The sequence below is a fragment of the Myxocyprinus asiaticus genome, chromosome 12 (genome assembly GCF_019703515.2).
Source record: "Myxocyprinus asiaticus isolate MX2 ecotype Aquarium Trade chromosome 12, UBuf_Myxa_2, whole genome shotgun sequence".
In the NCBI taxonomy this organism is placed as follows: domain Eukaryota; kingdom Metazoa; phylum Chordata; class Actinopteri; order Cypriniformes; family Catostomidae; genus Myxocyprinus; species Myxocyprinus asiaticus.
In genome coordinates, this window is record NC_059355.1 from 19,058,822 (window position 1) to 19,070,987 (window position 12,166).

At 40.5% G+C, this 12,166-nt stretch overlaps 1 protein-coding gene across 5 annotated transcripts in view; it reads left to right on the forward strand.

Annotated features, from left to right (window-relative positions):
• Positions 1–443: 443 nt before the first annotated feature.
• rptor (regulatory associated protein of MTOR, complex 1) overlaps positions 444–12,166 on the forward strand; it is a 389,387-nt gene continuing 377,664 nt past the window's right edge. For 4 of the 5 annotated variants that reach the window (XM_051712021.1, XM_051712025.1, XM_051712024.1 and 1 more), the window contains exon 1: positions 444–853. The gene's annotated coding sequence lies outside the window, so the exon portion shown is untranslated. Of the gene's footprint in view, positions 854–12,089; positions 12,150–12,166 lie in introns of all 5 variants that reach the window. The other variant, XM_051712022.1, reaches the window with a different exon arrangement.

Genomic DNA, 12,166 nt, shown 5'->3' on the forward strand with positions numbered 1-12,166 from the left:
TGCTGTAGGCCTATATTTGGTGAACATTCTTGATTTCATTCAGTGTTATGTCAATCCCAATTTTGTATTTACTTATAAAATGTCATCTTTGGTTTATGAATGCAAAAAAAGAAAAGATGCCTTCATCATAAACCTTATTTTTATGTTAGCAAAATACCATATCCATAAAAGCAAATTCTCTAAAAACAAACTTCTCTTTATGAGGTTGAAACATTTTATTTTCTATTTAATTTGAGTCTATTTAAAAGCAAAACGAACTTTGTCTTTGTATGAGGACTAGGGACTCAAATTGGTTTGTTGTATTTTTGTGTTGTGTAGTGACAATGTTAATTTTTGTTATGAACACACACACACACAAAAAAAAAAAAAAAAAAAAAAAGGAAAGAAAGAAAGAAACAGCCTGTCTCTATAACCACGCCTCCTCATAGGCGCAGTGCATTCTGGGTCTACCCCAAGATGGCGGCGCCCTTGCGCAAGTGTTGAGAAACGATAACGTTTTTGAGTCTATTTCTGATTAAAAATTTGCCGCAATTTAACAGTGCTGACCCATCTTCGTGGATACCAGAAAGCGTGCAGGAAAAAAGACAGTAGGACTGAGTGATTGAGCGCCTGCCGTGGCTCAAGCAGAGTTTGAGTTTGCGGATGATGATGGGCCGCTGCGCCTGACCCAGAACCAGACCCAGACCCAGACCCAGCGTAGATCCCCCAGCAAAAACATCCCGATCCAGCGCCTGCAGATCCTCCACAGTCTGTTAACGCTGCCGTATAAGCTGCTGACGGGAGTGATCTGTGTGATCGTCCGCAGACGCAGCGGATCTCCAACACGAACCCTGGAGAACTCTGCCGATTCGAGGTGCGAGCAAAACTCATAAAACAACACCGTATCCCTTACAAGCATTCACTGTTGTGCCTAAATTCCATAGTTACTACAGTAAAACTGTTGTTACTTTGTATTAGGCACCAATGTCATGAAGTGATTCTGAAAGCTTCACTGTTTGAAGGAAATGCCAATCCTGTTATTTTATGTGGTTGTACAGTAGTAACATGAACTGGCGAAAATGATGTTTACCGTGGTATATATACATTATTATTTTGTGAGTGGCAACCCAAAGCAGCAGGTCCTAGCAATTAGGATTATTGGTTTATTAACTGCAGAGGAATGGTCCTGTGAGTAGTTGTAAACTTGTTCAGTTTTGGTTAAGTTGTAGTGGTTGTGCAGTCGTAGACTTTGTCTCAAAAGTTATAAGCTGTCTACCCTGGCAGCATGTTTCAGCATCATGGGTATCTATTCCAAAAATAGTGCATGCATCTATGATTAAAAATGTTGCATATGTAGGTGGCACACTAGGTTAAACACAGCCATAGTCAGCAGTGTTAGCTTCAGTTTTGTTATTGTTTTGAATATTTTACTTGTCTCTCAGTGTGGTGGATTGATTTTCATGTCACATCAACTGATCTGTGTGGTTTCCCACTTTGACCTTTTGAGATCTGTCAGTTTGTCTGGTGTCAAATGAAAGTCTTCTTTAAAGCTTTTATTTTAATCTCTGTTTTCCAACTGTTAGCTTGCAGTTTATCTCTTTATGTTGTCTGATTGATGTGTAGATTGCTTTTATTTTTCTTCACTGTTATATAGGGCTGCAATGGTACACGCAATTCATGGTTTGGTACGTACCTCGGTTTTGGGGTCACGGTTTCGGGGAAAACAAAGAATGTTTAAATTATTTATTTTGAAAACAGTGGCTAATGGGCAACAATTCTTATTGTGAAGGCTTATTTATACATGACTGCACTATGCATATTTCTTCAACAAATTACAATACAAAACTTAAGCGCCTCTTATATGCACATTGTATAAAACATAAATAGTAAAAAAAAGTGCAATTATAATAATTGCAACAAAATTAAGACATTAGCATTGCAGATTTTGGTGTCTCTTGCCTTTCAGCTCACCACTTGTACTTATCACTCATTTATAAGTACTCCTATGGCATTTGTTATCGCTTTAGCTCTGTCTGAGCTTGCAGCGAGAGAATGCTTGAACGATGCGGCAAGATTAACTTGCACAGGCTGTTTACGCTTTGCTCCCGTAAGCTCAAGAGACACATGTGGATGATGTCACTGCAAATGAGTCATCATGTTAGATGTGCTTCTAGTGACATAACCGACTTCGGTTAAACTGAGCCGACACACGCCTTTGTCCTGTTCACTACTCGTTGCCCAGTATTACTGTATTTTACTGCGAAACCATAATGCTCCCAAACAACATATTTTAGAGGCAGTGGTAGGTCTTCAATCTCTGGCTTATTTAAGTCTGACATGTTTATATTTTGTTTAGTTCCATCACAGTTGGGAATAATAGCGAGCTAGCCAGTATAAACTTCACATGCATTTATCTGATCTGTTAAGTTTTGGTTCTGTGCGGTCCAGTATTGCTCCACAATCTTTATTCATGTTAGTTCTACATGGTTTGTGTTGTTCATTATATGTTGTTTTAATATTGATTTCATGCATGCTGAGATATGTAATCATTCGTGTGACTGCATGTACCATACCGAAGGCCCTACTGTTACAGCTGGTCTAAGTTTATACTCTGCATGGTTCCATGTAAAGTTGTACATGCCCTCTTGTTTTCTTTCCTCTGGATCTATCTACTCTTAGTGATAATATAAGGACATTTCATATAACATCAATATATCATATAAATCATGGGCATCAAACTCATTTTATGTTGAGGGCCGGATTGGACTAAGCATCACTGTATGAGGGTCGAACTGTTAATAAATGCGTGTATACATAGAGTATATATGTACATGCAATCGTGTGGCAGCAGTGTAATGCATAAAATCATGCAGGTACAGGTAAGGAGCTTCAGTTAATGTTCACATCAACCATCAGAATGGGGAAAAATGTGATCTCAGTGATTTAGACTGTGGCATGATTGTTGGTGCCAGACAGGCTGGTTTGAGTATTTCTGTAACTGCTGATCTCATGGGATTTTCACAAGCAACAGCCTCTAGAGTGTGTAGAGAATGAATGCGAAAAACAAAAAACATCCAGCGAGCGGCAGTTCTGTGGGTGGAAACGTCTTGTTAATGACAAAAGTCAGAGGAGAATGGCCAGATTGGTCCAAACTGACAGGAAGGTGACAGTAACAAATAACCACACGTTACAAAAGTGCTATGCAGAAAAGCATTTCTGGACATGTCGAACATTGAGGTGGATGGACTACAGCAGCAAGAGACCCCTCCAGGTACCACTACTGTCAGCTAAGAAAAGGAAACTGAAGCTGCAGTGGGCACAGGCTAGAGGTCGACCGATAGTGGATTTTACCAATATGATAACTAAGTTGGGCAGTACCTGCCGATAACCGATTAATTTTTATATTGATACTGAATGAAAAAATAACACTCAAAGTAAAATAGTGCTGAACTTTATTACAAAAATAAACAGTACTGACTGAACCATGAAAATGTATTGTACTTTTTAAAATGAAATATTATATTTATTTCATTTAAAAAAGTACAATACATTTTCATGGTTCAGTCAGTACTGTTTATTTTTGTAATATATAAACTAAAATTAAAATTGTAAAGTCAGCTGATTTTTAAATTAATGTTATTTCCTTAGTCCACAAGAGGGCACAATAAATACATAAACCATTCTGCACCGTTATATTATTGCATGGAACATTCCTATCCTGGCTGTTAAAAAAAAAAAGAGCATTTCATTTTCAACTAATGTGCATAAAATAAATTAAAAAGTTTTAGTCGGTCCATGTTCTCAAATGTTAAGTCAAAAGTAAAATGAGGGGGGAAAACACTTCAGCAGAGAGTTCACATGGTGTTACACTTGCACTGACTCCTACTACAGACTCAAGCTTCATAATAACAGCGAAATACCACATTGTTTTTTATTCAATACAGTTGTATGTAGAGTAGCAGTATTCACATATAGCAGTGGTATTCGGCTGAACTCGGTGGTGAAGCAGCACAGACTATGAGCCCAGGCCAGGGGCTGTTCAAACAGATGGAACACAACAGACTGGAACTGAACGCGAGGATCTTGAGACACACATTTCCAAGTTGAACATCTTTCCTGACAAAGCATTTAAACAACTCATTGCTTAATCTGAGAAATGCTTATAAGAGAGCAAAACACATTGGCCAAATACCTCCACCAACAGTAAAGGGCTGTTCACACTGAACGCTTTTGCAATCATCCATTTGTTTTTCTAGGTAAACGCGCGCTAGAAGAACGTCTTTGTTTCCCTTTGTTTTTGTTTATTCAGCGTCTCGTACAGGAGTGCTGTTTTTTTAGTTGATGTATCTAATTAAAAATAACTTTAAAAGCATATTGAGACACCTGCTTTCTGTTAAACTGTATTTGTTGCGCTGTGTCTAGCCTTTTTTAGCACATGAATGTGATCAATCTGAAGTCATCATATTACAGTGAGGATAATTTTTTTTAAATTGAAATCAGGTGTGTTTCTGATATGTTTATACGTTTCTCTTGGTTGCATAAAGATATTAATTTGCTGTCTCACGTCACTAGCTTTAAATATGCAACTTAGGTGGCTAACGAATGCATAAATGTGACCAGCTGTATATAAACTAATGCAAATAGATGGTAATAGATGATAATCGTGACATTTAAACATTTGGATAGAACTTGCGTGTATTTTTGTCACATTGTTCTAACCGCTTGAGGTTAGCTTTAATGTTAGCGTCCTCTCAGCCTTGTCGGCAAACATACTGCTGTTCTCTACCAATGCAGCATCTAGTCAACAAATTAATTTCTTGATAATGATATGACAACGTGTACTGTAGTGTACTGTATACCTTTTCATTGTTGATGTTTTAAATCCGCATCTGAGGTGTTCCCCTCCATGCAGAGTGTAGTCTCGCATGTCAAAACAAACACCACAAGGCATCAGTGAAGTGATAGTTTTTATTTTGCCTCTAGAGGCTGCTATCATACTGTATAACGACAGCGGACCCTTCCCAGCTGCTTCAGCACTGGACGCAACATGGAAAAACTATCAGTGTGGATTTTTGCCGATAACCGATAGTTCCAGAAATCTGTTATCGGTGCCGATTAATCACATAACCGATATATCAGTCGACCTCTAGCACAGGCTCACCAAAACTGGACGGTAGACGATTGGAAAACTATAGCCTCGTCTGACAAATCTCGATTTCTGCTGTGACATGCAGATGGTAAGCCCACTGCAGCCTTAGTTTTTTGTTCTTGGCTGACAGAAGTGGAACCCAACGTTGTATTATTCTGTTGTAGCCCATCCTCCTCAAGGTTTGACATGTTGTGCATTCTGAGATGCTATTCTGCTCATTACAGTTGTAGAGAGAGGTTATCTGTGTGGAACCTGATGTGGTATTCTACTGTTGTAGCCCATCCTCCTCAAGGTTCGACATGTTGTGCATTCTGAGATGCTATTCTGTTCATTACAATTGTACAGTGAGGTTATCTGAGTTACTGTTCTGCCCTCTGCTTCAAATGCCTTGCTTGAGTCGACAGTCAGTTAACAGACAAAGGAAGTAGTTTTGTCACCTCTTTACTGGTGTCAATTGAATGGGTAACACTGCAGAAAATACAAGGATGACATAGTAAATACGTAAAGTTAACAAATATATCCATTTATAGCTAACAAATTGCTCTTAGTTACACAACATGTAGCTTACCCCACATTAAGAAATGCTGCAATCAACAAATAACATGTAAATAATAATAAACAACTTTGCGTGAATCAATCCTCATTACTTAATTATACTGAATTAATCGTAACATACCAACAATGCCTTCAAAACCAAACTGTATTCAAGGATTAACAGTAATAAAGGACTAAATCAGTCAGAGTATGTTATACCATCTTTCACAATTAGGAATTATAATTGCACCACATAAATTAACTACTTAGAATAACTAAACTGAAAATGTCAATGTGGACAGAACACTCCCCATCTGGTATCCGAGGGATACCAAATTTTATTTTACTTTAAATTTAGACCTGAATTGTGCTTGGTTTTGTTTCTTCAGGAATGAGAAAGACTGACTCATTAATTGGTCTGTGAAACAGCTTGGGCCCTTCTTTCCCAATGATTTTTACTTGCCCCTTTCGAACTCGCCCATCCTAGCTGGGGTATGCTTCTGTGACAACTCTCAAAGGCCGCTGATTTCTCTTAGATTGAGAATCCTTCAACTGAACCACACTGCCAGGTGTAATTTTGGGCTGGTGGCAATGCCATTTTCTTCAAGATTGCAGAGTTGATAAGTATTGTTTGCGCCACCAGTCCCAAAAGGTGTTTGGAAGACGTATCAGTCGACCACTATTTTAAACCCTCCAAAAATTGGCCCCATTCGCTTCCATTGTAAGTGCCTCACTGTGACATTGATTTTTACTTTTTTTTAAAGAAAACTAGGGACTAGTCGAAATTAATTTCTGTGGTCATCAACATTGTCACAAATGCTGTCGGTTGAGTTATATTGTATTGAACCTGGAATATTCCTTTAAGGATTCACTCTGCGCCATTGTCGCTTATACAAGTCGGACTGTCCAAAGTCTCCATCTGGGACTGGACAGGGGTCAGTCTTTTGGTTAAGTAATGTGGCAGGTGTGAGGATGAAAGGATCTGCAGGGTTTTTGACACAGGTATCAGTGGTCTGCTGTTTACAATAGCGGTGACCTCGGCCATAAGGGTGGTGAGTACTTCATATGTAAGTTTAGAAGGCCCCATTTGGAGGAGCATGGAGTCCAAGATCCTGCATGCAACACCAATCATCCTCTCCCAGACACCTCCCATATGTGATGAATGAGGTGCATTAAAAGTCCAGGAGCAGCCGTGATTTGAGAGGAATTTCACCACTGCTCTTCCATCAGTGTTGGAGGGAATCTGTAAGTCCTTACAAGCCCCAATGAAATTGGTTCCTCTGTCGGAGCGAATGTGTTTGACTGGATCTCGAATTGCCAGGAACCTCCTCAAGGCACTAATAAAGCTGGAGGAATTTAAGGACTCAAGGACTTATTTGTGAATGGCTCTAATGCCCAAGCATGTGAAGAGCACCGCCCACCTCTTGCTTTCAGCATGGCCACATCTCATCTTGCGTGTGGACGCTGTCCAGAGACCAAACACATCTAGTCCCACATGTGTGAAAGGGGGATCCATACTGAGCCTATCGATAGGCAGGTCTGCCATCTTCTGAGTCTCACAGACTCTCCTAAGTCTGCGGCACACGACACATGCATGAATAAGACTGGCCACACACAGATCGGATAGCGCCTTCTGTAGAGTGATGTCCTTGATGTTGCGTCTGTTCATGAAAATGACATGCTAGGAGCAGTGCTACATGGTGCCATCCGGGCAAAATAAGAGGTCTCTTTTCTTCAAGTCCCAGGTTTGCATCTGCAAGACGACTTCTGACCCTTAACAAGCCTGTATGATCAAGGAAGGGATCTAAGGTCCGAAGTGGGCTATTTTGGGGAAATTGTTCATTGTGTCTGAGGCACTGCAACTCATCAGCGTATGCCTCTTGCTGCACTGCACGTTTGACAGCTTCTTCATCCTGAAGGAGTATGTCAACACTCAGAGAAAATCTGCAACTGTGCCATCCTTTGCATGCCAGAGCTGTGTTATCCTGGCCTCTTTTGTAGCAACGAGCAATATGAATCAGTCTTCCAAGAGATTTGGTAAGACATCTCCAGTCAGAAAAGCGTTCAAAGTGCTTGGAGACAGTGGTATGCAACACTGTTACTTGTGGACATATTTCTGAGTCTCGATTGGGATCTACAAGTTCAAATGGCTCTTTGGGAAAGGTCTCAGTTTTGGCACGGTGCAGGAATGCTGGCCCAGTGAACCAGATGGTATTCTGCATTTGGGCTGCAGGTATGTCAGCTGGATTATGTTCTGTGCTCACATAATACCACTGTTCTGGGATCGTGCTTCTACGGATTCTCTGGACACGGTTGCTTACATAGACATGAAGTCTACATTTCTCATTGTAGATGTATCCAAGGACTATACGACTATCAGTATAGAAGGTAATCATATCAAGTTCAGGGTCTACTGTTTTGAGGTAAGCAACTGCTGCCTGCTTGCTCTCTCTGAAGCATCTGAGAAGACACAACGCTCTTTAAACTTGGCAGCTGCCAGTGATATAGGCCCATAGCTTCTTGGGATTTGCAGATGCAGCAATTCCTGTAAAGAATCTCTCCATGCATCCCACAATTTCTGCTTATCTGCAGGTAAGAGAGCATCCCATTCAGATGAGTCTTGATTAAACTCTCTAAGAAGAGCTTTACCCTGGACTGTCACTGGAGCCACAAATCTGAGTGGATCGTACAGACTGTTTACTTCTGATAGTTCTCCACGTCTAGTGAAGCAATCTGAAACAAGATTCCAAAGCAAGCCAAGTCTTCGCTGCATTGGAAGTGGATTGGCACCTAGATCCAGATCCTTCAGTGAGCTGGCGTGATCCTCTGATGGAAAGACAGCCATAACATCTTTGCTGTTTGAAGCCAGTTTGTGCATGCAGGTGCAAGCCAGCATGTTCTGTGTCCTCTTTAGTAAATCAATTGCTGCTTCTGGGGAAGGTAAGGATTTTAGTCCATCATCCATATAAAATCTTGCTCAGTGAACTGCCGAGCATCTTGACCAAACTAGTGCCCGACCGATATTAGCCTTTTACTGATATATCGGTATCGGCGTATATGTTTACCAATATGTGCAGATATGAAAACTTTTTTCAGAACATATAATACAGAAAACAGTGCTTGAATTGGTGTCATAACGCAGTTTGTCCAGCAGAGCGCTCCAACTCCAATTTTACAGAGCTGAGCTGAAGGTTGCTCTGCAGACAAGGCGGAGTTAAGCGGTGTGGTGTTAAGCGGTGTCTTCTCTGTAAGTTGCTAACTAGTTTGTGAAATACATACTGGAAAGTTAATAAACAATGACCCCATCATTTTTCCTTTTCAATATAACTAATATAATGTTAACTCTGTCCTTGACAACCATGTCACTCATGTTTATCACATCTGTTTGCTGTTAGCCAGCTATAGTTTGTCAGTGCAGTAAGTAATGTAGCAGATTGAAAGGTAAACAACAGAGCATCTTTTTGCAGCTCAACAGACAACGGTGTGGTGGTGGATTGTGTCTGTTGAGTGTTGATTTCATGTTACGTTGTTACCTAGTTGTTGAGACACAATGCTGGTCCATCTTTTACTCTCTGTTGCAACGAGCTTATAGCTAACTAGCTAACAATGTAGCTACTTTCATTGCTTGTCAGCTGAGTGGAAGCTAATGTGTAAACATGTATACACCAAACTGTTTTGTTCAGGATTCACAGTTTGGTACTCCCTTCAACTGAACAATTCCAGTTGTTGCATTTACAAAATGTAATATTTAAAAGTTTCCCCTGAACTTGTATAGCAGGATACGGTAACACCGCTGCCGCTGTTTTCTCTTATATGTATATATATATATGTGTGTGTGTGTGTGTGAAACTACAGTCTTCAAAGACAAAGGACAGCTGGCTCTAACAAGGACTGAAAGAGATGTGGAAGGCCAGATGTACAACTAAATAAGAGGATAAGTACATCAGAGTCTCTAGTTTGAGAGATAGACGACTCACATGTCCTCAGCTGACAGTTTCATCAAATTCTACCCGCTCAACACCAGTTTCATCTACAACAGTAAAGAGGAGACTCAGGGGTGCAGGCCTTATGGGAAGAATTGCAAAGAAAAAGCCACTTTTGAAACAGAAAAACAAAAAGAAAAGGTTAGAGTGGGCAAAGAAACACAGGCATTGGACAACAAATAATTGGAAAAGAGTGTTATTAATTTTATTTTTTTAATTTATTTATATAAATTTATCCCCTTTTTCTCCCAATTTGGAACACTCTATTCCCACTACTTAGTAGGTCCTTGTGGTGGCACGGTTACTCACCTCAATCCGGGTGGTGGAGGACAAGTCTCAATTGCCTCCACTTCTGAGACAGTCAATCCACGCATCTTATCACATGGCTTGCTGTGCATGACACCATGGAGACTCAGAGCATTGGAGCCTCATGCTACTCACTGTGATCCACGCACAACTTACCATGCGCCCCATTGAGAGCGAGAACCCCTAATCGCGACCACGAGGAGGTTGCCCCATGTGACTCCACCCTCCCTAGCAACCGGGCCAATTTGTTTTTCTTAGGAGACCTGGCTGGAGTCACTCAGCACACCCTGGATTTGAACTCACAATTCCAGGGGTGGTAGTCAGCATTAATACTCGCTGAGCTAACCAGGCCCCCTGAGTGTTATGGATCTTAACCCCATTGAGCTTTTGTGGGATCAGCTAGACTGTAAGGTGCGTGAGACGTGCCAGACAAGACAGCCACATCTTTGGCAAGTGCGACAGGAAGCATGGGGTGAAATGTCACCTGAGTATCTGGACAAACTGACAGCTAGAATGCCAAGGATCTGCAAAGCTGTCATTGCTGCACATGCAGGATTTTTTGATGAGAACTCTTTGAAGTAGTTTAAGAAGTTCTGAACATTTATTTTCAAATTGTATAGTAATTTTTCACTTTATTAATGTCCTGACTATACATTGTGAGGAGTTGAATGCCACTTTGGTGAATAAAAGTACCAATTTCTTTCCATAAGGGCAAAATCTGTACATTATTCCAAACTTTTGCCAGACTGTGTGTGTGTGTGTGTGTGTGTGTGTGTGTGTGTGTGTGTGTGTGTGGCGTGTGTATGTATATACACACTACCATTCAAAAGTTTAGGGTCACTTACCTGAAATGTTACTCATGATCTTAAAAGCGTGATCTGAAGGCATGTGCTTAAATGTTTGAAATTAGTTTTGTAGACTAAAATATAATTGTGCCAACATATTAATTTATTTAATTACAAAACAAAAATGTTATTAAAAAAAAAAAGTTTTTGAAATGGATGACTTGGACCGAATAATTAATCTTGCTGTAATACGTCGATCGGTCACTTCCATGGAGATGAAATTCACTGAGATTGTTACAAGAATGGCGGATGTTGAGAAACTGATCGATTATCTGTCATTGGTCATCGGAGAGGGAATTAGCTGCTAATCCGCTAGCGGCCAAGATAGATTTGGAACGCATTTGGGAAAAGATTTAGAGAATCGTAGCCGGCGCAACAGCATCCGAATTTTTGGAATTCCTGAGAACGAAGAAGTTCGAGATATGGTGAAATTCCTAGACGAGCTCTTTCTGAGTCTGCTCGACATAACAGGCCATAAGCTGTAAATTGAGTGAGCTCGCAGAGTCCCGGCCCAGAGATCCACTGAGGGAGACAGGCTCTGATCAATTTTGGCCAAATTTCTGAGATAATCTGATAAAAATCTCGTGTTGCACGAGGCGAGGAGTAAAGGAAGTTTTCTTGGAAGAACCACAGCATTTCCTTGTTCGCAGACTTGTTCACTTTTGTTAGAAGTTTATACGGAATCATTAAAGAATTGAAAGCTTCCGCCAACCATGACACAAGCCCAGATCAGTCTGATTCTTAAAAAGGACAATGATCCAAGTGAGTGTATGAGTCAACGGCAGGGTTGAGCTCTTTCCCCATTATTGTTCTGTCTTGCCCTGGAACCATTAGCAGCCACGATAAGAAAGGAGGATGATTTTCCAGGGTGGTGGCGAGCGGTGTGGTGCATAAGCTTTTGCTTTACACAGATGATATTTTATTATTTGTCTCTGACCCCATTAGATCTATGCCTTGCCTCCATAGAATTATTAATTCCTTTTCTAAATTTCTCGGGATACAGAGTCAATTGGTCTAAATCCGAAGCTTTGGTTCTGACAGCATACTGCCCAGTAACGGCTTTCCAGCCAGGCGCCTTCCAGTGGCCCAAAAAGGGCATTAAGTATTTGGGCATTTTATTCCCAGCAGATTTGTCTGATTTAGTTAGAGTTAATTTTGACCCCTTAAGAAAAAGGTTTTCGAGCTATGTGGGCAGGTGGGCTTCATTACATTTATCTATTTTTGGGAAGGTCAATGTTATTAAAATGAATTGTATTCCAAAATTTAACTACCTATTACAATGTCTCCCTATAGATGTCCCCCTCTCTTACTTCAAGCAATTTGATAGCATAGCGAAGTCCTTCATTTGGAATGGTAAGCGTCCTAGATTA